Raw genomic sequence first — 27410 nt, 5'->3', positions numbered from 1 at the left:
AGTAAGGCCACCACTGTTGCTTTTGTCTCTAGAAGTGGGAAAGAGTAATAATATTTCTGTGTGTCAGAGTATACAGAAAAAACAAGTGCTGCTTTACACTTCCCTCCCCGTGTCCAGCTCCGTGAACCGCAACGAGGAATAAACTAGCAAACTAGCAAATCGCTCGTCTCTGATAGTAAACGGCAATTCTCAGGAACTGTGGCTTGCTAGAGCAATAGAGGGCAATCATTCATGGATAAAAAGCCACTGTAAGACATTTCTACGAGTGAGGCTGAATGAATGAAAATCAGAGTGTTCTTAAATTGTACATGGAAGTGTTTGACCGTTATTCCCTTCCTACAAACTCCTACTTTTCATTCCAACATCACCTCTGTAAAATATGCTAGGAGACTTTTCCTCTCTCGCTCCGTTCAAGGGGCATTAGCAGATCTCAGCCTACAGTGTCTTCAACGTCCTGACTGTGCCATGCACACCACGCCTACACACAAGGCTGTTGGGACGTGACAATATATCGCTGATTCTACATGTTCTATGTAGATTGTAATGTAGCGCCATCACAACAGCATATAGGTATAACGAACTACTGTTCTGCACCTCGTGTTAGATAGTTTAATCGACAGTGAGATTGTGACGCCTCTGTGAACAGAGCTGCGATGCCTCCGACACTGATTTCAATGACCAATTGCTGTCAGTTTGCCGTTTACATTCATATATCAACTGTTTATTAACTAATAACGGTATTGGACATTGTTTGTAGTGCTTACATGGAGTGCTCGACTCATTGGTGAGCAGTAAAAGCTCGTCTTTCTTTCTAGAGGGCATTATAGTTGGAGCAGTGCCCCTAATCGTGTTAAAGACAGCCATGGAATTACTAAAAATATGATGTGTTCTCTTAACGTCAGGCAGATAATTCTACCAATTTTTAACGCCTGCATTTTGACCTACTCCGCCACTACTTGCCGCTGGCCCCACTTAACAAGGACGACATGTGGATATGATGACGTCGTTGTCCTTGCACTCGCAGTGCAATAATTCAATATCTTCTTTGTGTGTATATGGTAAATACTGTAGTTATAAATCGAAGCTTAACGCACAAAAATTGATGAATCATATGATTGAAGACGTGATGGCACCTCCAATACAACAGCGTGTTGATGTCCTCATTAAATGATGAAACTTGTAAATATATAGATAATATTTTGCTTTTGATACACTGGTTATTTTTTCTTAAGATTTACGAAATAATTTTGCTTGACTGTATTGTGTGACCGAGAGTTTCTAGGCGCTACAGTCTGGAACCGCGCGACCTCTACGGTCGCAGGTTCGAATCCTGCCTCGGGCATGGATGTGTGTGATGTCCTTAGGTTAGTTATGTGTAAGCAGTTCTAAGTTCTAGGGTACTGATGACCTCAGAAGTTAAGTCCCATAGTGCTTAGAGCCATTTGAACCATTTTTTGAACACACGGCAGTAGGGAGAATGTTCGTCCTGAGAAGCTGAGGTTGGCAAAGCACTCCGTCAACACTTTCAGCAATCACCATCCCTGTACAAGTGCATATGATCACGGATAGAAAAACTGAGAGCTGGCTGCCCGTCATGTGTGTCGAACAGTTACACACATGCGATCACTAATGCATATTCACGGCACCCAAATATTTAATGTACAATGAGTTGAAAAAGTATTCGTCCAGCTGTAATTTTTTTAAAAAACTAACTATATGTCACGTGAAAGTAAGGGATCATAAAATGTGGACATCCAGTCATATGCAACGAACCTTGGTAAGTCATTTTTATTGGGGGACAAGGAAATGAATACATCCGTAGTGATAACATATTTAACAAAATGGAGAACTTATTCAAAGGCTACTTCAAAAAGTATTCGTCCACTCATAATTTTTTTTTTAATTTACAGTCTGGAAATATGATTTCGGTTTCAAAAATTTATATTTTGTGGGGTTTCCCTTTGCAGCTGTTACTGCTTGTAATCATCTGGGCATCGACTTGACCAAGTCTGCCGTCAGAGAGATTGGAATTTTGTCCCATTAGTCTTGAAGTGCTTCTTTTAGGTCTCTAGTGTTAGAAATTTGTCTTCTCCTGGTGCTATCTTCCAGTACTTTCCAAAGGGGTTGAATAGGATTAATGTCTGGGCTCTGAGAGGGGTCTTATATTGTTTTTGGGTATTGCACAGGAGCCACTGGATTGTATTTAGAGCCGTATGCTTTCTGTCGTTATCTTCTTGAAAAATGTAATTTCCTTATAGAACTAATTTTTCGGCGCTCGGATTCAGATTGTCCTTTAAAATGTTGATATACATATGGTGATCCATGTACGTTCTATGAAATGTAATTTTCCAACACCTGCAGGACTCATTCAGCCCCACACAGTCAGGGAGCCATCACTGTGTTTAGCCGTTGCCACAAGATTGCGTGGCAACATCTCCGTATTCAACTTACGCCACACCATTCACCTGCCACTCTACCCGAATACGTTATATTTACTCTCATCAAAAAATATTACTCTTATCTAGAAGTTTTCCTTTTTGAGTCTATGTTCCATCTCAAAATGAAGACATTTCTTTCTATTCTGTTCACTGGCCCAAAATTTCTTGCGCGCTACCCGGCCGTGATACCTATACATTTTGAAGGTATTTCTGATTGTGTTGGCACATATCTTCTTTTCCCTAGACTCTAACTCCCCAGCCAACTTAGGGGCGCTGATTTTAAGTTTATTCTTCATTTGTGTCGTGATAAATCCCACGTCTGCATCAGTTAAATTGTGAGGGCGTCCGGTACGTGTTTGGTTTCTTAATGGTTTTGTTGCGCAAAATCGATCTATTATCGACCGAACCGTCGATCTAGGTCTACCGACTACTTTTATCAATCTCGTAAGAAAATTTGCACTCATCATGTAAGCGCAGAATAAGATTCCTCTTGATCAGCGTCGTCTCACTACCCTTACGGCCCATGGCGCTAATTGCATTGTATCGGCGCCGTTCAGAAGTAGGTGGGGCCGTGCACGGTCGACTCTAGTGTTTGCCGTGGGTCAGCATGTAGTTCAATCACTGCGCGCAGAGTTTAGGCATGTGCAGATGGTGGACTAATAGTTTATGAACTAGCTCTTGTATTACATTTTCTATTTCGTCAATCTTTGATGGCGATTTGGATGTATTTCTTCCCTTGCTTTTCAACAAAAATGACTTACCGATGTGTTTCTTATATGACTGTGCGACGGATTTTTTTTCGTGCGTGCGTGCGTTGCACCAGTTGCAACGGATTATACGTTGCTGCTCCAATGCAATTTCTTTTATAATTTTTGTTCGTTTACCTCTTTACAGCGGTAGATCTTGCACGTAAACTCCTGACTGCAGCTACTTACGAGATCACAGAAAAGCATTGTTGAGGAAACTGTAACCTCATAGCTACACGCCGGAGGCCGCTATTAGTAAAATTTGCTGAAAATTTTCTATGTACTTTAAAGAAATGATTAGGAAAGGGATGTCACTCGTACTTTAAACATGAAGTTCAAATTTAAACCTTCAATAGATCTTTATTGCCGTTAAGCAAGATTATCAGCCCATATTTACGAAAATTACTAAAGTTTCTGCTCACAGTTATCACCATACCTAAAACAGCCAGAACTTTTACCTTCCCAAATTCCGAAACCAATTACTTGTAACACAGTCAGTGATCGGCCAATTACTTCTGCACACGATATTCAGTGGTTGTCTTTAGTAAAAGTTTATGCTCGCCATAAAATACTCATTAAGAATATACTCATTACCGCCACGCTATATAATTCAAAGTTCACTCGCGATTTTCGTCGGAATGAATTGTCACAGCACTCTAAAGTTTTCATAAACAGTTACTGGTCACTACCAGATACCATTAACACTGTACCATAACGCGGAAGTCATCCCAAAACTTCATCTTACACATAATGCGAAAAGTCACATCCAGCATAACCGCCTCCAATCAAAGCTAGCTCGCGACTCCCCTCTCACTCTCCCACACTCAAAACTGTTCGCTTCTCATTGGCTGTCAGCTCTTACGACCAGTGAGAGCTCACTCCTAGGGCGCGGCTCGCGCCAAAATCTAGCAAGCACCAACCACTTCTCTAGGCTCATTGACGTCATCAAACTAAGTAACACAAAACTCTCTAATTGAATAAACAAAACAAAATGAACTATATGCTTTACTCTATGTCTGGAAATTTATTATGTAGTCGCGAATGTTCTGGCTGTCTTATACATAAGGATACACACTTGGACATCCGACATTCACTAGTAGGGGAACCACTAGTGGATTCGTTCCCACGTTACAGAGTTGGAACACTTGCCAGTTCCTGTAGAGAATTTTTAATAATGCCGAACGTCCCACATACTCTCACGTACGCATTCCCATTCACACGCACCCTAACACGCAATACACATATTTACTTAGAATTCTTCAAATTATTATTATAGAAAAGTCACAGAGGTTTTCTGAAACTAAAAAACTTTCCAAATTTATATATGAACACTGGAAGTGTTATCAGATCATCGTACATAGTCACTGAAGGTGAACTATTACATCACTGTATTTATTTAAATTCTTGACTGACGGAAAATTACGTTTTTTATGGAATTTTACTAACTTCCAAAATACAACTATTTTTGATCTCAGACTTTGAGATATTGTTTGTTTTCACAACAGAAGGATGTACATCAAATATGACGTTCGTCAGGTTATTCCTTTATTAGTTATTTAGTTTCGTATAATGTAAGTGGCCTGCCAGCGCTACTCCACTGCTTTCACACACGCAGCTGCAACAGATGGTCGTGACATCAGTCTGCAGGACACAACTCGTCCGTTACTGACCGTATAATACCGTATCGGCTTACACTGCAGCCCACATACATTCTGAAGTAAAGCTTTTAATAGACAAATGGACGATCGCGCACTAGTTACGACGCCACAACTGGTCCCTTAGATTTTTCCCCTTTTTTTTCATGTTACACAAACCTTGTTTTCTAAAAGATATGCAGCTAGACAAATACTTTTTGGACTCACTGTAAACGTACAACACAGTCTGAATATCTTTTGACTTATGATGCGCTCTTCCTAATTAGGGTAACTGCGTTTGAGATTAGTAGTACCTACATACTTATACAGCGTGGCTACCTCTTGTTGTTTTGCTCGATACACCAACGAAGATCGCAAGCCACTTACATCCGAACATATTTATCAACGTAATCGAATTATTGTTGCCCTGCAGTTCAAATGTAAACCGTTGTCAGTATACGGAGGCTAGATAAAAAAAAAAAGCTGTTTTCAATTTCAATTCAGTCCGCTTTAATTTCTCTGTTTATCCCCGTTTTCACAGCTGCCAGAGATCACTCTTAATTCCCATACCTTAATATTCCACGCTCTCAGCAAAACTCAATCTCTCTACGTATCTCGACTCAATCTCAGATTATCTTACAACGCTATCAGAAAATTAAATCACTTTTTTTTCAATGTTCACTCACGGATGATAATTTAAGTGTTGCTTTCCTTAAGCAGTATTTTCAAGCGTAACAAGATTCCTCATACTTCAGAAATGCTGATAGTTAATCAAGTAATTTCATCTCTCTGAGTCGTAATGTTTGACCTTCATGTAATACTTAAAAGATGGCTATATATTCATTCATTAACTTCAAAATATTATTGAAATATCCAATTCAAAATTAATTCGCTAGAGAAGTTTAGGATTAAGCATTTCTCACTAGCAGAATTAATTATTCCACTAATGGTCCATTTTCCCTGGCGTACTTTTATAAAACCGGAGATAACTTCCGTTGCGTCGCCGCCCGGTGTGGCCGTGCGGTTCTAGGCGCTTCAGTCTGGAACCGCGTGACCACTACGATCGCAGGTTCGAATCCTGCCCTGGGCATGGATGTGTGTGATGTCCTTAGGTTAGTTAGGTATAAGTAGTTCTAAGTTCTAGGTGACTGATGACCACAGATGTTAAGTCCCATAGTGCTAAGAGCCATTTTGAATCATTTAACTTCCGTTGCCAAATTCCGTGAAATTAAGCTTGCCCGTAAAATGAAAATTTCAGACTTGAAGTTGATTATGCCATTTCCTATAATTCAGATAGTTCTTAATTCCACATACTTACAAAAAACACAATTCGATGTCTTCAGATAGATTTTAAAAACACTTCGTATCTTTTTATTGAATTCTTCTTGTGAAAATTAACGGCACGTAAAACTTTCGCGTAATGAAATGTAGTTGCTGTTAATACAGCACAACACAAGTAATCGAACTTTACAGTTCCTTCTCATAGCACCGAGTGCTCTATAAAATGTACGTGTGCATGTAATTATTCCATTTTCATTTTTAAAAACTCGGTGCAGTGAGCATTTCACGCTCCCGGCATCTTCTTTGTTCTTGTGACCGTCGACTATGAAGCGAACATGTGCGGTGGCTGCCAATGGCTTAGTGTGAGATAGAAGACCGCCGTTGTCGCCAGCTTCTTTCTGTGCAGCTCTGAAACAGAGAAAAAAACATCGTTTGTAGTTACACAGTATACGTACTGAATACACACGATGGCGACAGAAATCTGTCTATAATAGTCGTAACTTTTCGAACCATGTATCATTGTACCTGGGTAGGCAGGTGACGACTTCTAAAAGTGCTTACAGAAAATGTCCAATAATTTTCTGTATGATACGAAAGACATTAATTACGGTAAAACGGGCTACCGTTTCCAGGTTCAGTCACACACAATTCGCCTAGAGCTCTTGCATTTCTGTGGAATTCACACACACCACAATGTCAAAGTATCGTAAGTGAACATTTACCATGATTTTATTGTGGAATATTCTATTTCACCACGCACATTAGAATTTCAATGTATCTCACCTTACCACTCTTTTCAACTTCGCTTCTCACTGAAGTGCATAGGGACACCAACCATTCAGCAATCATTAATGCGCAGCACTTGAATATTTAATGTAAATGCACAGCCAGAAGAATAGATACATTTACCCATCTGCCAGTTCCTGTTTTTACCCAGTGCATTTGCATTTTGGTCTATTCAACCAATTTTACCGATTTTCAATTTGGTTCTCCACCACATTTCCAGTTTAACAGCCAGTTTTACGAGTTTTCAAATTTGGCGCCATTTGACTGACATTGTTACAGACATCTTCCTGCACTGTATGTGCGACATATGTCTGGTACGTATGTGTAGTATGTATAATGTACGTACAGTGTATATATGGTGTATTTGTCCCATAATTGAAGCTCATGCATGAAACTGTGACGCAAATGACTAGTAAATGTGGCGTAAAGCCTCATATGTGGCGTAATTGTGGTGTATGTGGCGTATGTAGGGTGCCGCAATTCCAGTTTTCCAACTATACTGGCAGTTTACCAAACTCTGGATTCGGCGTCCTACCAAACTGCCAATTTTGCAACCAATGTTGCCAATTTTGAGACCTATTCTCCCACCAATTTCTCAGTTGTACAACTAATACCACAAATTTACTCCAAATTTAAAAACGTGACACAGCTGACAGTTGCAAGACTCTGCTGCTGCAAGGTCCAGCATCTCTGCCAGCTAGTGTTAAGGGCTATTTGGCCTGCGGCTGTGCCGTTACATAGTAGAATGACAACAGGTGGGATAGGTTGGGAGGACATACATTGGACAATGGCTGCTGCTACTATTAAGGCAATAGTATGTTGCAGAACATATCCATGTCCTTATTTATATTAACCATATGGTTACTACAAAAACAACTGGCCTCCATACGAAGGAGCGAAATGGTGTTGTGCTGCTTGCCCCCTTACATGAGAGTAAACCTAGTAACCAAAACGGCAATCACAGCTCACAACAGATACTACGGAATTGCAGAGGCAGAAGCAGAATCAAAAGAGACAACAATAAAATTTACCAGTGTTCTGCATAATTTACATAAAAAAGCAGACGAAGCAGAACACGATTTTACAATCTGACCGCTTGAGGTATTTCCATAAAATAGTCAGATAAAAGAAACAAGTAATTGCCTGCTATCCATAAATTTATACATTATTCCACTTGGTAAGCAGAGTAGCACGGAGGAAATAAATGTTACAGACGGCAGGGACCATTACAGGAACACACAGATCCCAAAGCTGTAACAGATCTTGCCAGAGACAAAATGTTCACTATTTCCAATTACAGTGCCAGAAATCCAGCATCTAGTACTCCAAATCATTCTCTTTGCAGTGACCGTGGCTGAGCAGCCACGTAACGTATAGCGCAGTCAGGAGTGATTTGGACCGAGAATTTTTAATTAATCGTTCAAGCATAGTTCATCCCACATCAAGGAAGTGCCGCTCGTAGCGCTGCGTTGCTGTTCCGCCGTGTTTCCATCGACCAACTGCCAAACCGGTGTCCTGAACGGAAAGCAGACGACTCGTTCAGCACAGGCGCGTATGGCACGAGGTATACGGTTAGTGCCACGCCGCCGGTTTTCGCACAGCGACCGTAAGTATCTCTGATCGGTGGCACAATCGAATCGAGCCACGATGCAGCTTCATCCCCCACCCCCTTCCTCTTTTTAATCTAGTACCTAGGTCTCGGGATAATTTAGTTCAGCTTCCTGCGCGCCAGGACCATTCCCAGCTGGCTTGCGAATTTCAGTGATAAATGATAAATACTAGTTTTAGGTTCCTATTCACCCTCTCCGCTGCGACTAATAAGAAACAGTCGTAATGTGTTTAATTCCATTCTGAAATTAAAATATACGGAACTCCCTAGATGTAAAGGTCTCGGAATCATCACTAACGAGCATCTCAGGTGGCCCGAAACAAGAAAATACTCCTTAAAGATGTTGAATGGTTGTTGCAGTTGTCATTCCTCGACTGGAGAATATGCACACGAGTCGACTGAAGGCATGAACCAACAACAAAATCTACGTATTCCTATTTACAGTCAGGTAAAGCGGTCTCTAAATAATCTACAAATAATTTGTCTACGGGACTTGAACTAAATAGCCCCCAACGGACACTCGCACTAGGCTTCCCCGCCTTTCGTTCCATGCCCTGAGCGATTAACCTTCCTATATCCGAGTACCAGTTGGGCCGAGTTAGATGCTCATTTACCTTGTGGTCGGTTTTATAGGTTCCTAAATGTCGACCACACAAGAACCGGTGAAAGTAGCAAAAGACCGGTGGCACCAGTTGTTTACGCAAAAAATGAATTTGGCCTGCTGTAACTTAGCACCCCCTTATTTAAGAGGTAGCCTTCCACCGATCTACCTTGCCTCAGAGGCCGCCTAATTTCCCTCAAGGTTTCGTCTTACTCCTGTTTATTGGGTGAATTTTCAAATAAGGCAGAAATCACCGTGAAAACAGTTACGTTTACAAATACTCTCAATCATCTTCACAACGTTCCATCGGCAACTATGTTGCCGTAGAATCTAATGAGCTTGGCGGAAAACTGGAAGGCAGAAATGCGGTCTGTCCGGTGGGCTATTCTGTTTTTCGAGGTCTGCGAGGACCCATCTCAAAGCCTGGTTGTCTGATTCGAGCTCAAGCCTTTTATGGTCAAGATATAAACGGAATACCTGTAGTTAAAACAATACCACGAGGACCTCCAGTTCATAGATAATGTATTTCAACTCCAAATATCTCAACGTATAAGCAATCGGCCACCGTTCTCCTTCCTGTTTCTGTAGAAGAACTGCTGTTCCCCGACAGTGGATGCGTCAGTCTGAAGGACGAACTCTTTCTCAAAACCCGGAATTCCCATTTCTGATCCATTACTAAGCACACCCTTGAGCGATGCCTGTTCTCCCTCTTTCCTACGAAGCTGGCTTGAGGGAGCAGCAACAACTTGTATAAAATTTGGAATGAATTTTCGAATGAAACTGATCATTCCGATAAATCTAGATACTTCTCTCTTATCGTTAGGGAGTTGGTGGTCACGAATGCCCTTGATCCTTTCTTCGTCGATTTTCACATTTCAGCTGACACTACAGGTCCCAGAAAGGAAATCTCAGACGATATTAAGTTGACCATAGTTGCCTTAGAGTTCAGGCATTTTAACACTTGCTTCAGGTGATCAAGATATTACTGGAAGGTCTTACCACAAAACACGAAGTCTTCCAAATAATTATATACGAACTGAAATTTCAACTCTACAAATATTGAATCCAATAAATGGGAGAGGACATCCGCACCAGATTATAAACCAGAGAGAACACGGGTAAATTTATAAAGATTCTAATTAGTACAGATGGCTGTAAGAGGCTTGGATCTTTCGAACAAGGGAATCTGGTAGTATCCCTGATTTAAATCCATTACCGTGAAGAAACGTACTCCCGCGGATCACGAGAAACGATCATGAAGATTAGGTCATGAGACTTACTCTAATACCACCTTCCGATTTAATCAATGACTGATCGAGACACCTCATTTCCGCTCTTAGGGAACGAAGCTATGGGAGCCGCTTTAGGAGAGGTGGTAGGCCTGACCACACCATCTTCCAATAATTGTGCCGCGACTTCCTTTGACTCGCGCATTTTGGATGCACTAAGCGATATGGTGACTGCGGCGCAGGCACCTGATCAGTAATCTGGATGTCATATTCTGTCTTGTTGGTTATTTCTGGTCACTCAGTGATAACATCTGAAAATCTGTCTGATGATTCAGGATACGTCTGGCTTTTTAACTACAAATGATCTAATTGAAACTCCTTCTCAAACCATACAACAGCATTAACACCATGATCGAGCCGGTGTTCACACAACCTATACTTGCTCTCACTGCAAAATTTAAGATTGAGACTTCTTCCACGGTAATCCCATATGCAGAGAGTTTTTGTGACGAAATCACAACCCTATATAACACGTGAAGATGCTAGGGAATCCACTGGCCACGAGAATTTTCGGGCCTTCACAATAACTCGTATCTTTCAATGAAGGCTTTTACGACCTGATATTTCAGCTGCCGAGAATTCTTCCGGGTCGTAGGGCCGTGGTCCATGGAACTCTTCTATCCCTGATGTTTCGTCCAAAGCTACGTTGGACATCTTCGGAGGTGCTCCTGGTTGTGCTGAGTCTTGCCGACTGACGAGTCAGACGTCGAAGAACGGCGTGGTCTGGATTTCACGTGATAGCAGAGATAAACCTTGTCAATGATATAATATAACTATCGACCATAGTACGTTAAAGATCGAGTCTGTAGCACCACTGTCCATATATCGCTTTCATAGCTCCTTCTTTTCTGTTAAGATTACCCCATGTTTATATATTTCGATGCCGTATCTACGCCGGCCGGTGTGGCCGTGCGGTTCTAGGCGCTTCAGTCTGGAACCGCGTGACCGCTACGGTCGCAGGTTCGAATCCTGCCTAGGGCATGGATGTGTGTGATGTCCTTAGGTTAGTTAGGTTTAAGTAGTTCTAAGTTCTAGGGGACTGATGACCACAGTTGTTAAGTCCCACAGTGTTCAGAGCCATTTGAACCATTTTTGAGCCACCTCTACATAGCCGTGGATAATAGTTCTTCATAGTACATTAGACTTCAGTTTCCGAAAATTTCACGCTCAAACTGTGACACATTTTTTACCGATTTTATCTTAATTTTAAACAAAAGGTTTCAGCTAAAGTAAAAGATAGAACTAAGAATATCGAGTATGTTTTGAAGCAATTGGGTTTTACTGAATCTTTCAATATTCAGTATGAATTTTCATAAAACCCAACAAACCAGAGAAACTTAAGGCACCGAAATCCGGTTGATTTCAAAAATATTTACACAAGCTTCTGATATACGTCACACGGCATACTTCTTTTACACAGCGAGAAAATTTAATAGCTAGGAACACATGAACCAAACTAGTGAATGAACTAACTTCTGTACGAGGGAGCGAAATGGCGCCGTGATGCTTGCACCTCACATGCTCGCCCAACCGTTAATGAGAGTCAGATTAATACAGACTTGCAAGAGACATACGCTCACTGTTTCCAATTGCGTTGTCACAAATCGAACATCTAACAGTCCAGAGCACCGTCTTGGCAGCGACCGTGGATCAGCAGTCACGTAAAGAACAGAGCAGTCAGCAGCGACTTGGGCCGAAAACGTACTTTTAATCGTGCGAGTATAATTGGTCCCGCATCAAGAGAGTGGCGCTGCTAGCCACGCGGTGCTGCCCAACCGTGTGTTCATTCACCAGCTGCCGCCCCGGTGTCCTAAACGGGAAGCCGACTCCTCTCTCTTGGCGCTAAGTACCCACTTACTGGCACGCCCCCGGTGGTGTCCACACGGCGACCGGGGAAACCACGCGTGTAGCAAGGATAAGAAGTATCTCTGATTTGAAAGGATGAGGGTCCACACTACTATTAAGAGGAATGGAAAAAAAATTAAACACGTTCGCATTTATTATGTTTCTGAAAAATTTAAAGACGATCAGCTGGGCAAAATTCCATCTGAAGGTGATACAAGTACTTCTTCTGGATACGTCTTTCTGCATAAAATTTATTTCTCCTACAGCTGGAGAAATACCTCAAACTCTCCACGGGTCTTGCACTCTGCTAAGCAGCTCTCGCCGTGGTTTCTTTTTGTTTGAGAGAAACAGTAACAGCGTTCCATTACCTCTGTAGAAGCAGTTTTTGCCCGTCGCAGACAATGTAATGGGCTTAACGCTCCAAGCAGTCTCCAGACCTCTGAGCATTGTGAGGCGACATCCCTGTTCTCCCGAATAAAGCCGGATAATTGTTCTTACGTCAACCACCGCTTTCGCAAACGCTCTGGATAGCTCTTATATTACTTACGAAGTTGCTACAGCACGAGATCTCCACTGAAGCTAAATGTCCTTAAGTAATCCCGAAGATTTCTGTCGAGGATGGAACGTGGAAAACTTCTACGGCCTTGAATCTAACCTGCCGAGATCTAAATGTAATGAATAGGGAGCCACTTTTCGAAAGCCTTAACGAAGACGAAACAAAGTTTTCGCTTTACTGTAAGCAGTTTCTTGCCTATCATAGCTTACACTAAAGGAGTGTTTTCATCTATGGGTGGTTTCAACATTGTAAGTTCATACAATTTTTACAAATTTCTAGTTTTTTCTTGTCCTTATTTTCCTTTGAGAACTTCTCGTACTACAATACACTTTAATAAAACATACATAAATACCAATGGTACTCAGGGCTTCTCAGTATTTAGACTTAAATTATACCGAAATGTAGTACTTCGAGAAAATTTAATTCCTTGAATAAATTTGAACACCGAGTGAAAGCACTCTTCTAGTTACGTGACTCTGACAGAATTACGCCATCGGGTAAGCTTTAAATTGTAGTGTACTCACCCTAAACTTCAAATCTTGCTCCCTAATTTATCCTTAGTTTCGTGTATTTATTGCTCGATATACACTTTAAATAAAACGATGGAAATGCTACAATCCTGTCTTACTAAATTTCAACTACTGCTCCTTCATATTTATCGTCCAGTACAATTGCAGTCTGGTTTCCGTGCAAATTAAAGTGCCCAGAAAACACAAATAGCTGAAGCATAGGTGGAAGTACATCATAATGGTATCTGTAGAGAGGTGACACTACACATGTCGTTCCTGAAGAGTGTCAGCACTAATTCTACTGGCTACGGCAAAAACAGTATCTATGGATAGCTTATCGGCTTTGTAAAATTAGTTCTATGGCTGAGCATCCCAGTGGGTTAGTTCGGACTGAAATAGTCTCACATATCGGGTTACCATGCAAATAAAACTAAGGAGGATGTAATCCGAAGAAAAATAAATTGGTGTTTGGCAGTTCAGAACGTTATATCTCTTAATTATGATGGTAGGTTAGAGACCTAATTACAAACAGAGCAAATTTGGGAACGGCAGGGCAGGAATGAGAGGTTTGTTATCGACACATCAGAACGTAGTAATTCAAGATACGACTTAATGATGAAAATACCTTAGATATGCAATTGACCTAACGTTAACATCACAGTGGATAAGTTATTCCGGTAAATACAGAAACAAAGATACTACTGCCCACGCTAGTAAAAGTGTATGTCTTCCACCTCCACAAATGATTAAGAGATTGAAAAAACTATGATGACACAAAAGAACGTATTACTAAGAGGGATGGAAATTTGATTGTTATAGGAGATCATAAATTGATTGTGAATAAAGTAAGGGAAAAGAATGAAGAAGATTGACAAGAGGAAAGGTAGGAGGGGGAATCTGTCTGGCATAATTCTCCACACAGTACTATTTGATCATTCCAAGTACTTAATTTAGGAAACGTGAAAATATTGTGCTTCCTGTAGAAAAATGGAGAGATCGGAAGCTAAGACAGGGAGTTAGGTGTTAGGTTCCAAACGATCAAATATACCCAGTATCAGATAATGATTCTCACCATATTTAGTCATGAGCTGTGGAATAATGCTAAAGAACCGAAAATAGAAAAGTAAGGAACTGAAAATGGAAAAGTTGAAACATTCACAGATTGGTAAGAGTTGCAGGTTGAACAATATTAAATTACAACTGAAATGGAAGAAAGGAATACAATAAAAGATGAAAGTGAAGCAGTGGAAAAACTTGACTAAAAAGGCAGATGAAACCATGTCTACAAAACGTCAATAAATGAAACAGGAAAGATCGAATACGTACTACTAAGAAATAAGATTGACACTAAGTGCACAGTCACAGAGTTCTAAACGCTAGAGCAGAAATACAAACATGTAGACACATACACGATTATGCTCAATAGAGTTGCCATTTACAGGAAAATGAAATACATTTCTGGACAACAGACAAGGACTTGAACACAAGAGTGGTGCTCCAGACTCAAAACAGAGCATAGTTCAGTAGCAGCAGCTTGTTGTTTGTAATCAGATTGCATACATCGTTTAGTTTAGTGGTATTCTTATTTGCTTGTGAGTATGAGTGAACAGTAGCTTTTTATGTACCTACTTTGAGTAATACTATTGAATTTGTTGTACAAGTTAACTATCGTTTGTGTTACGTGAGTTCAACTTCTTGGATTAGTGTTACATTATATGTGATGCAGACAAAGATGATGAGTGGGGCTGTACCTGTTGTATATGAATGCAGGGGTAACTGGCCACTGTTTGTAAACAGCTTGTAGCTGCGTTGCTCACGATCGACAGGCGACAGGCTGCTGCCCTGGGTTGCAGTGGCGTCAGGGACACTGAGAGAGAGCCTTTGGCTCCCCTGGAATCTACAGCGTCACCTAAGATCCCCGATGCCGCTGCGCCTTCCGATTCGCATTTCACCGCCCGTCGACACCTACGTAACCATGATTAACGAACAGTGGCGGGGTCGCGAAGCGCTGGAAGGAACGGTAAAGTGGGTACGTTGGCGCCTTTGTCCACTTAGTCGTAAAAATGAGTACATCTGATCAAGAACGGGACACCTCACCTCTTGGGACTGTGGCCGGTCCTCCTGCGAGGTCCGGGCTAGCGCAGAAAGTGAGATTGCTTCTCATTGAGAGCTTCAGTGCTAGACGTGTTACAAAATAGCAGGAAGGTCGGTAAGGAAGATCAGTGTCACTCTGTTTACTTGCTGATGGAGTCACATTGGAGGTATGGAGGAGGCCCTGCCGGCAGCGATCGAGCGTACTGCGTGCACCCGGCTGCACGACTGACGACACCCACCTGGGTTCAGAGGCCAATTTCGGTTCGTTCAAGCGGCTAGCTGATCTGTAACAGATAAGTAGTCTCGCCCGCCGGGTGAAAGCAGAGCCATCGTGCCCAGAACCGATCGTGATCCTCTGGACTGCAGCTGACTGGAAAGCTTAAACCAGAGGCTGAGACGATTCTGCGTGATATTGGATGTACTTTAATAACTGATTAAAAAATGTCTCGAGCGCAAAAACATTTATTTCGTTCGTAGTCGGTTTCAGTCAGTGTTTGGCCCTCCTCACACCCTCATACCATAATGGCAGGCGGTGGTGGTTAATGTAGCGGATTTTGTAACTCCACGAACGTTCACTTGCAAATACTAACCGGCTACCATCCAAACGAATGTTTTCGCGGTCGGCACTGTTTTTTAATCCAATTTTAAAGTACTTTTAGCAAGACCGCCGTATCTCCACGAGAAATGCTCTCAAAAATGACTAATTTTGGATGTGTATTTCTCAACCTTTTCTACCAAGTGGAGACTTTTAGAACCTTCTATAATATGTCAGGCGTGCACTACAAGCAGGAAGCGGCTACCAGTGTAGCAGAACAGGTGTGGCATGCATATATGGGTCTTTTTATGACACACAAATCCCTCCACAGGCCCGGTGAGATGTATTCTGTTTCCAGATTGAGTAGCATGCATATAGAAGTTTAGAGAAAAAAATGTTAATATACCATTAGTTAGCGTCTATCGAACACCCCGAAAATAGTCTTGCTTGTAAACGGTAACAACGACCATATGATAGCGACAGAAAGCTGGCTGAAACCAGATGTCAGTAGTAACGAATAAATTCGGACAGTAATGTATAGCGCAAAGATAGGTTAAGCGTCGGTTGCGGAGGCGCATTGACAGCCATAAAACGTAGGATAATATCTAGGGAGATTAGTATAGGTTCTAATGCTAAATAATTTGGGTGAAGACAAATGTTAAAGGTGGATCAAACACGGTCATCCGATGATCCAATGCTTTTTTAGACCCGTGCCTCAGCAGCAGTAGTGGTCGATAATTTCAGGGAAACTCGGAGAATATTTCACCTAAATTTACTGGTCAGTAATGTTAGGTGGAGATTACAATTTACCAGCTGTTCACAGGGAAATTCTAGTGATTACGGTAGATCGTAGGGACAGGGAATCGTCTGAAGTTATTTGAATTGCCTTACCTTAAAATTGTTTCAAACTGTTAATCAAATTACCTACTCGTGAAGGTAACATACTAACGTGCTGGTGGCAGATTAAAACTTTTCGACGCAGCTTAAAACAGGTAATCAGTAATCATAAGGTCGGTATAGCATTATTAAATACAGTGGTAAATATGGATACAAAGAGAAGTGGTAAGATATTTCTGCTTAACAAGAGTGAAAACAAACAGATTTCAGATTAGTTGAGCGGCGAGATTGAAAATTTCATCACCGGCACTAACAAAGTTATCAATGGACCAAACATAGTTATGTGCCGACCGAAATTATGAGGGATAGAAAAGCTTCGACAGCCACGTTAGAAAGGTGCTAAACAGCAAAGAGAGTTTCAATGCAAATTAAAACGTTGCCAAAGTCTCGCAGACAAACAAAAGGTAAACGAAGCCAAAATTAACGGAAGCAAAGTCATGAGTGAATCATTCATCGAATTCAGCAAGGACCAGATGTCAGACATGTATCTCGTTCTTTGTCTATTATGCGTGGTGATATTAGATTCTTAACATTGAAAGTAAACACCTATTAAGCTGGCAGTGTTTCCTCAAATTAATGAACTGACATCTATTAAGCTAGTAATTCTCAGTTAGTTAACCTATGAAATTTCAACTCTCAACTGCTCAGTCGAATACAGTGATATTTTCAACTAACATGTATACAGACATTCGTGCATATTAGGTGATTACCAGACGCATCTGACCTGTGATGAAAATCGTAAGGGAACTGTAGCGCCAGTCACAATATTCATGCACAGTTTGATTTTTTACATTTTTATTTTTCTCTTTAGTAAGTTAAGGACTTGGAAATGTATAGCGTGTGAACGGAGCTTCATTAGATATGTTTCAAATTTTTATGACATGAAGAAAATCAACTGATGAAACGTTAACCGAGAAGGTACAAGATTCCGATGGACAGCTTTGTTTTTTCGGCATTCATGAAATGGAAACGTGCTGTAACACAATTGTGAAAAGTACGTAATTACGTACGCAATTAACATTCACATTAATTTATACATCAAATGAATATCACAAAGACAAGGTCAGATTGGCCAAGGCCGCTCTCACTCACTACAGTTAAACTTTTAAGTTTGGATACACAGTGACATATAAAACGTTACGGAAACAGATGCGGATAATTATCCAGAAATCTACGGCGCTGGTGAGTAACACTTACTTTAAAAATTGCATGAAGACAGTAAGTTGCTACTCCTTTTACTTCGTGGCCCACTCGTCGTCTACCTCCCTTTCTTGAACAACCTTCCTTTCTTGCACAATGTCCTGGTCCCGGCGGAGTTTCGAGTCCTCCCTCGGGCATGGGTGTGTGTGTTTGTCCTTGGGATAATTTAGGTTAAGTAGTGTGTAAGTTTAGGTACTGATGACCTTAGCAGTTAAGTCACATAAGATTTCAGACATTTGACCATTTTTTTTAACAATGTCCGAAGACGTAGAGCATGTACAAAACAAAAAGAACAGTATGAAGCTATCCGTCCTCCTGTTGTATTGACAAAGGATTACGAAAGGAATTTTCTACTTGTATTTTCACTATCTGTGGGAGTAATGCCGCTTCCCGTAATTGAGAGTATTTCTGAATTTGAAATGAATTCCACGTCGGATTTAGAGGCAAATTATATTCGATCGCAAGACAAAACCAATTAAAGGGTGGATTTCCTGGAGTAATGAACTGCAGAAGGACTGTAACAGTCTCTCGAAAGATACGTTACACCGTTAAAATTTAGCTCGCACTGCCGCGAAAAAATCTTCCCTTGACGACAACCGGTCGTATACTACACTGCTTCCTGCTGTGATTTGTAAATAAGGGCCACATCTGACCTGTTCCAGCATCACAATGATATATCTTCTATAATATTTCGTACGAGCTGCGCAACCATTTATATAAAGAAAAAGTGAATAACGGGAAGTAGTTTCGTTTGAATAATACATTATATTGTATGTATGGAACTGTTGGCCTACAAACGACGGAGAGGCTTCGTGGCTTCGACCGCGCCGTAGCCCTCAGTGGTTCACAACCCCATAACAGGCTGCAGCAGTCCACTCACCCCACCGCCACCCCACACCAAACACAGGGGTTATCCGTGGACTCCCCCCCCCCCCCCCCCCGGGAGCGTCATACAGTAGACGAGTGTAAACCAATGTCTGTGACAAACGGCGAAACACTGGTGCCAACATTGACTGCTGCGGCTGTTTGGGGGGTGGGGGCAGGTCTCCTGATACAATCCTGCCGCTCGCCGCGCGTTGCCAGCTGCCTTTCTCAAAGTAAAACCCACGTCGGCAAACTCTCGATTCGAGTACGGAATCATTGTGTAAGACGCTGTATGATATCCGATACAAGGTGAGTGAGCAAGAGAAGTGAACCGGACAAAACTCTATCAATTACTATGGCCGGTGAGGGCGTTAAGGCATGACGTAGGAGAAACAGTACCACCGTCGAGGAGGAAACCATGCGTACTGTAACTGTGGCTAAATGGTACAGCGCGTATTAAATGGCAGTCTCTGTAAAAAAATTATAGTTGAATAAACAGTCTCTGTGTGGGCCGGCCGCGGTGGTCTAGCGGTTCTAGACGCTCAGTCCGGAGCCGCGCGACTGCTACGGTCGCAGGTTCGAATCCTGCCTCGGGCATGGATGTGTGTGATGTCCTTAGGTTAGTTAGGTTTAAGTAGTTCTAAGTTCTAGGGGACTGATGACCGTAGATGTTAAGTCCCATAGTGCTCAGAGCCATTTGAACCAAACAGTCTCTGTCACAAAAACCAAGCTCTTCCGGACATAAGTTCATTAGACCTTTATTGTAATGTATCCTCTCGTAGATCATCCCATGAGTTTGTACACAACGGAAAAAATCATTCTGTACAGTGACATGTTCCATTACAAAATGTGATAAATATAGGGTCCAAAAGAAATAACAACAAATAAATAAAAAATCACTAATGTAATAAAATACGCTGATGCTCACACTTTTAACTGAAGGCATATTTCCCTGTTCTGAAATTTCCGTTCAGTAAATGTACTATGTTACCCGCTCTTCAAAATACTATTTGACAATTATTTTGATTTATTTGTATTTTGTGACAGCGTAAACCTCATGTCTTCACTGATAACAGTTGCCCTGGCGATGACGTATGTAAATAGCCCTTCTGTGAATGTGTAAAGTTTCTGGCCCAAGATAGTTGCCTACTGTAGTATAGTCTTCAAATTTTAGTGTGGGGTCACTGCTTGCTAACTACAGAATATTCGTAGGTACAGATCTGTATGCTGTTTAATAGAATTTTTCTGATCATCTTCCTTTGATTGTCCGCCATCAACATTTTTGAGCATTGTTGTCTCTCTTTGTAATGGAACGACCCTGTAACGATTCGAATTACTTTTATTTCTCAACACCTGGAATTATCGCGACTTGATTCGGATCTGAGAAGCCTCAGCAATTTCTGGTATTAGGTAATGTTGAAAGTATCTTTCATAGCGGAATGTACGCTGTTTTGATAGTTCGTTGTTGATTAAATCTGATATCCAGGTCATAAATCGAACTAGGCGTTCCGAAAGGAGAACAAGACCACGAGATATTCAGGAAACCGTCTATGGCGTGTGGAAACTAGAAGCAAGCTACTACCAGAAACGAAAATGTGGGGGTTACGTTATACATCAAGTCTAACGAAACACTAGTAAATGGCCAAGTACGGTATTTGGTGAACTCTGCATACATTTAGCATACTGAAGACCGAAGGAATGTGAGAGCAATGTTAGATAGCTGTTGGAATGGAAGGAAGCATCTGGGATAGTATATCGATAGAGAAGATACTCCAGTGTGTACCTAATGATAAGGAGAAAATCTTTGGGTTGTTGATGAATACAGCAAGGTTTTCTATATGACCGGAGTTTCCCGGTAAGTTGTTCCAAAGTAGTGTGATTGATGTCGATAGAAAGTGTGGGAACTTGTGGGGTTGTGTACAGATGAGACCAAGGCGTTGAAAGTACCAAATTCTGTATCCTTGTGAGCCGTGCGAGTCCATACCTCGAACTATTAACGCTTGCTATCTTTGCGATCGATACAGGGAATTCCTCTGGTCTGCCGCAAGGAGGTAGAGCGAGCGCTTCTGAAGGTAAGTCGCTGGGAGAGAGCTAGGACGAGGTGCTACAGTTAGTGAGGCATCACTCCTCGTGCTGGCGGGGAGGCGTGGCGACTGTGTTTATGGACTGTTAAGAGTACCTGCTGCGAAAACGGAAGGTATCTATGCCTCCACGAGTATGGATCGTAAGCTGATATATATTGCTCGGCCTTGGTTACCCATACGAAACCTGTAGAGCTGAGAGCAGCGTCATGGTGAGCAAAAGCTAAATATTGACGTCTTCTCCCAATGTGAATATTTTCCAACACTTCTATTGTGCCTCGAAGTGACTGTTGACTTGAATGAAACGCTCTGCCGTGACGAACGTTCATAGTCTCTCGTCAGTGGAACAGTTTCAACATAGCAAGAGAATATTACTGTATTTGTGCTGTATGTTTCTGTTTCTCCTTCACATTTCACCAGCTGCATCCATGTGCTCGTCAAACGTTTCGTTTGTAGTACATTTTAAGATTGGATATTTACATTGTATCCAATGGTGGATAGTAGCGGCCATAATTAAACCAATTTAAGACTGCATTTGTTTTGCGAGGGGCAGGTTGAGCCATCATGGAGGTCTAAACCCACGAGAGGCTATTGGCTCACATTTTTTTTATTTATTCATCTTAATGTTGATACTAATTAGACACAATATTATCTAGTCAACATTTGGCCGCATGTAGCTGTACGCCCTAAGGTCATGTCTACGAATTTCGTGATTGGTATTGAAAGAAGTTTAGAAAAATTATTAAAAATCTTTTACTGGCAATTCAGTGCACTGTCGTAATCTGCGGTTTACTCGGAAGAATGTAATGTAATAAACTGCTCCTGAAATCAACTGATTTGGCATTTAAAGAAAGCTCACTTAAATAAACATTCTTTATAAACATTATTATTACTATTGCTATTTTAGCGTTGTGTCTGCTTTTGGTAATTTTATGGTGACTGCTCGTTATAATTCACTGGTACCCCTATCTGACTAGTGTAATGTGTCTTAAGCAAAATTTTATTAAAAAGTATTCTTATTTTGCTTCTGTGTTTTTTTTCCGCGGTTTAGTTTCACCGTGACTTCTCATTAGTATTTAAGCTGATAAATCACTGATAAGGTTTTTGCAGTATTATTTAACATGCATTTTCTTGAAAGTTGTTACTATAATTTTGGGGCTGTACTATATTCCACAGTTAAACTGTGATAATTCATTATTTGTTTTATTGGATTTTTTTAATGTGTAGGGGCTAAAGCCTTCATTTGTAAGAACAAGTCAATTATTAAAACTTTTCTTCACTTAAAACTTCGAGGCTGATAGGCCGTGGTCGAAGTATAAAACACTCTCCTGACGTTTCGTCTCCGACTGCGGGAGACATCCTCGGAGGTAAAGCGGCTTTTAAGTGAAGACAATACCGGCCGTGAAAGCTTACATTGTATTAAAACGTTGGTAGTCCTCTAGAATAAAAGATTATTTGGGGCACTTCCTACTTCCAGACTTATTTCCCCCGCCAATTTCATCTTGTTATGGAATGATTGGAGGTATTATATTTGTAAGGAGTGGTACTGAGGAGTCCAGTGACTAATTAACTAATGAAGAAAAGACGCTGTATAAAGTGGTGTCGTTTACCTCGTAGCAAATACATCCTAAGACGGTAAAACATATTCAAACAGCTGAACGTTCCTAGACATCTTACGGAATGATTCACTTATTATTTGCTCCATTTTGAACTACATCATAGAACTAATGGCCGAAAAAGCTGATGTTTTAAGTTGGTAGATATAATTCTTTTAATTTTAGAATTGCATGCAAGTAGGAAACAGATTTAGCGCATATTGTGACAGCCTGTTCCTTCTAGTTTACATCTTCTTCGAGGATTATCCAGAGATCTGTTCCTGTGTTTTGATATGGTAAAGGGATATAATTAAGGAGCATGGTTAATGGCTTCTGGTTACTGCCTATGATTTAAACTGAGACTCAAGTTTCATGATCGTCTTGATACGAAACATTCATGCGAAGTATGGCACATGTGTTATTATTCGGATTTATATCTAGATACAGATTGATGATTTTATCTTGTAAGTGACAGTTACAAGGACGTAACGCAGGTACGATCCACATACAGAGAGGAAAGAAAGAAACAAGCAAAATCTGAATCCTGGAGGCTCCTGATAGTATATTTGTCCATGAGGAATTTTCCTATCCAAAGAAGACTACTCCATTCGTGTTCCTCAGATACCTGTCAAGCAACAATATACTACTGTTTGATAAATTAAAATGCTGAACGCTTAATGTAAGATGTCGAGTCAGCCTCCGTATCTGAGCAGCCATCTAGGTCAACTTGTCTGATTGAAATGTCCGGATTTAGTTCTCGGTACTATCAGGGGTTTCTCCTTGGTTAGAGAAGTGAGAAGGGACGCACAGAGCCTCGTGGTACAAAATGAGGAGCTACTTCAGAGGCCTGTCAGAATCGATTGGTCCTCTGGTCATTGTTACTTAATATGTCAAAATCGTATATACGCCTCGCTGAAGGAAATTAGTGTTAAAATTGTAGCTTTGTGACGATCTAGTGCTTCATTATTATTATTATACTATTATTGTTATCGTTACTATTATTAACGCAGCTATTAGCTGTGGCGTCTGCGAAGCCGGGGTATATCTACCGTATACTACGGTAACGCTTTCACGTGTGGTATTTTTTCTGGTAAGCATTTGAGAGTTCAGTCGTAATCTGAGTAGTATTTTCCGCGTACGAAATGCAGATACCGTCTCATAACAAAAAGTATTTTAAGACTTGAAATTTGTTATTTTGTGAGCAGTAAGAAGTTAAGGGAGTGGAGTTTAATTTTTGCTCTTTTCAAGCCGTTAAAAGAACTGATGTTGTATGCTAGTGAGAGAGAACGATGCAAGTGCCGCCTAGTTGTGAGTGATAGAAACGTCAGATTCAGAGACAAAATTCAACAAAAATTTAATTTTGCGGTATCGGTGACTTTATGAAAGAATATGACCATTTATCTATATTAAAGAACGTGTTCTTTAATTTTAGATGTATATCAGGGTTACGAGCAGATATAAAAGTCTCTACTTTTTCAAAAGCAAAACATGACTGTCTACGAAAAAAAAGTAAGTCTGTTAAGAATGAGATTTTCACTCTGCAGCGGACTGTGCGCTGATATGAAACTTCCTGGCAGTTTTAATGTGCCAGGAAGTTTCAATTCTATCAAGATTTATGGCTACGAAGACAGCCGACTCATCTAATTTGTTTTTCACTGCCACATAGAGAATGTTCTTGAAAATGTCAATACTCATTGACTAGCATACTGTTATGAAAGATTTCATTTGCAGCTTTTTTTAATGAGAGGGTTATCTGGAGTTAGCTGTCAATTATAGGATTTTAGGTTTACCTCAACTGGAATAGATTCGTATGTAAACTAAAGTTTTCCGGTATAACAATTCTTGAAATGCTTCTGTTTGTAAGAAGTTTATTTCACGGTGTGGCTGTGAAAGTGGGCGTAATTAATTTTCTGTAGAAGCACCACACCGCACTGACGAGGGTCCAACTGCCGGACAGAAGCACAGCTTGTCATTTTTCATCTAAGTAACGTAAAAAATAAACTTAACGACATTTGGCTGGAATTATAACTTATGTTGTGAAAGTGATGGTACAATATTACTCTGAAGTGTATTAGCTGAATGTTTTACATTAAAACAGACATCCGTATGCTTTCTCGTAATCTGTTTGCGGAAGTACTTGCTTAGCTTCTAACACTGGAGTTGCAGTCACGTTTAAACTTCAGTGTGTTTTAGGAAGAGCAAAATGCTGCTCATTTAAGCCACTACAAACATGTGACAGAAAAAAAACGATATTTCTAGTGAAACTCAAATTAAAACAGGTCCTTGATAATGTTGGATAAGTCGCGGCAATCTCAGCTTCTCTGAACAATTCAAGTTGGAATTTATGTTTCCTACCAGCAAACACATGTTCTGGTTCAGTGACTGGTATCCTGGCAATCAAATTGTCGAATTCAAGACGTATTTTTTTTTAAACGGTAATTCGCTCATTTCACGGAAGTTAAGTCCGATTCACGTGGTTACTGTTGTACAGATGCCACTGAAGTTTAACTGTAGGCCCATTGGCAGTCAAGGACCTTCGTACTCCATAGTTTTAATACTGTGGGCAAAATGTTGACTAGCCTTTAATAATATCTCATTGTAGGCCATCATCGTTGGGTATTAGGCTAATTATTTTATGTGAGTAGGACAAGATCAGCTCTTTATGAGCCGGGTGGAAAAATTTAGAAAATGTTTTTAATGGTGTCTGCGCTCACGCCACCGTTACCCACCTCCTCAGAAGAGGCTCTCAAGGCAGTTTCCCGTGGCTCGCTTGTTTCATGAACAGCATATTTGTCGCAAAACATGATGACTGTGATTAGTGTTTATTGAAACTTGAGAACTGACTAGTGTCAACAATTAATCATTTGAATTACTTGCGTGGAAACAGTGTCAGAGGTTACTTTCTTCATGCCAGTGCAGCAATGGTTCCACCATTGGGCTGACGTACATGTTTATCGGCGCATGCTCCTCCACTCTCCCCCAATCGGCATGTAGCTCTTAACATGGTCGGGCACTTTATGTCACAGGTTTTGCTGATGCGATTTTAGGTCCTTAACTTTTACAAATGGATGTACAGATCGTTGCCGACACATTTTATGTGAAGATGTTAGATCTCTTTAGTAACTGACTGGTTGTTAATGCCAAGATTGTCAAGCTTGTAAATACTATTTTTCGTACGTTGGTTTATATCATGTTGCTTGTGACATGCCTGCCTTTGTTGTAGGTTGTAGTTTTTCTATGACACGTAACATTGGTCCATGATGTGTTTATTGTAATTTATGTTGCCGTACTGTATACAGGCTTCTTGCGCTTCTGAAGAAGACGGGTTTAAATCTGTTGAAACCATGATTGAAATTAACTGAATACCACCACTTACTGCAACTGGTTGTATGTCTTATTCACCTGATTTCCTGTAACCGGTACTGAAGTGCAACCCTGTTCAAAATATTTAAATTCGAAATACAGTATTTTACCCATTGCATTCATCGGGAAGGATGTGCATGCTTCTGTACCGTTCAGTCACATTAATATGACCATGACTTGTTAATTGTGCACCCAGTTTTTCCTGCCACTGCACTGCACTCATTCCTATTCCAATTTCAACTTGAATGGCACCTGCTAAAAGCCTGGATAACCACCTTTTTCACAGCGGATGACTGAGAGACACGCAGAAAGAAAATCTCCAAGGGTCTGGAAGGTACCAACTGGGGCGTGGAGCCACGCTGTGTCTCTTAGATGAAGATCCACGACCGACCGTGGTGCTCCCACTGATCCTCGATTGGCTTTAAATCCGGATGGACTGGCGGCCACAGGAGTACGGTAGACTCATCATGATGCCTTTCGGACAATGCACGTACACTACGAGCTGTGAGACACCCCGCACTGTTCTGCTACAGATGTTGTCGTGGCGAGGAAAAACAAACTGCATGTAGCTGTTAACATGGCCGCCAAACATAGATGAATGCTTGTGTTAATCCATTGTGCCTTCCAGAATTGCCCTGTTCATGTTGTTAGGGTGTTTAAATATTTCGATGGCCTCTCTGATTTTGCGTTTCGTCCTAATTGGCTGCTTGGCCAACACACAGGCTTCGCTGAATTTTATTTCTTTTCCGCAGTCTTGCTGGTGTTCTGCCACTGCGGATTTGTTGTATTGCCCTAGACGACTATAGCGCTCGTGTTCCCGAATGCGCGTTACTATTGGCCTACCAGTCTCGCCGATGTATGCCTCTCCACATTCGCATCCCACCTTGTAAACGCCTGCAGTGTGTCATGCATTCACCTTGTCCTTAGTGGAGCCTAGCACGTCCTGGATCCTACAACGACCACTATAGAAGACAGGCTGCAACCCAGCGCGGCGAAGGTGTTTGCCTATCGTCAGTAACGTTTTTCATATACGGTAAGCGCACTGTTGGCTGCAGTTTGTCTATTTCTTGCTTATCTTTCTTGCTTGTGTTCGTCGACAAGGCTGTGTTTATCGACTTATGGCTGTAGCCATTGGCTAGAAACGTTGTGCGTAACCTTTTAAGCTCAGGTGTGATGTTTTGAGCATCACTTAGGCGCTGCGCACGGATTGCCAAAGAACGGATGACAGAGGTCTTCTGCACTGGCTGGTGGTAGGATTGGGCGTGCAGATACCTGTCTGTATGTGTAGACCTTTCTAAGATTGTTGCACGGTTTTTATCTTTCAGGCATTTCATGCTGCACACGCCAACTGCCATCTGTCCGGTGCATTCATCTGAAAAGACCACCTGTCATCACTCAGTGGACGTCCAGTTGCGGTACTGGCGTGCAATGTCCAGCCTTTCTCGCCGACAAACAGCAGTGGCCCTTAAGCAGCAACGTTCGCTGAA

Source organism: Schistocerca cancellata, chromosome 2, assembly GCF_023864275.1.
Source record: "Schistocerca cancellata isolate TAMUIC-IGC-003103 chromosome 2, iqSchCanc2.1, whole genome shotgun sequence".
Taxonomy (NCBI): domain Eukaryota; kingdom Metazoa; phylum Arthropoda; class Insecta; order Orthoptera; family Acrididae; genus Schistocerca; species Schistocerca cancellata.
The sequence above is the reverse complement of the archived record's forward strand: the minus strand, read 5'-3'. Positions refer to the sequence as shown.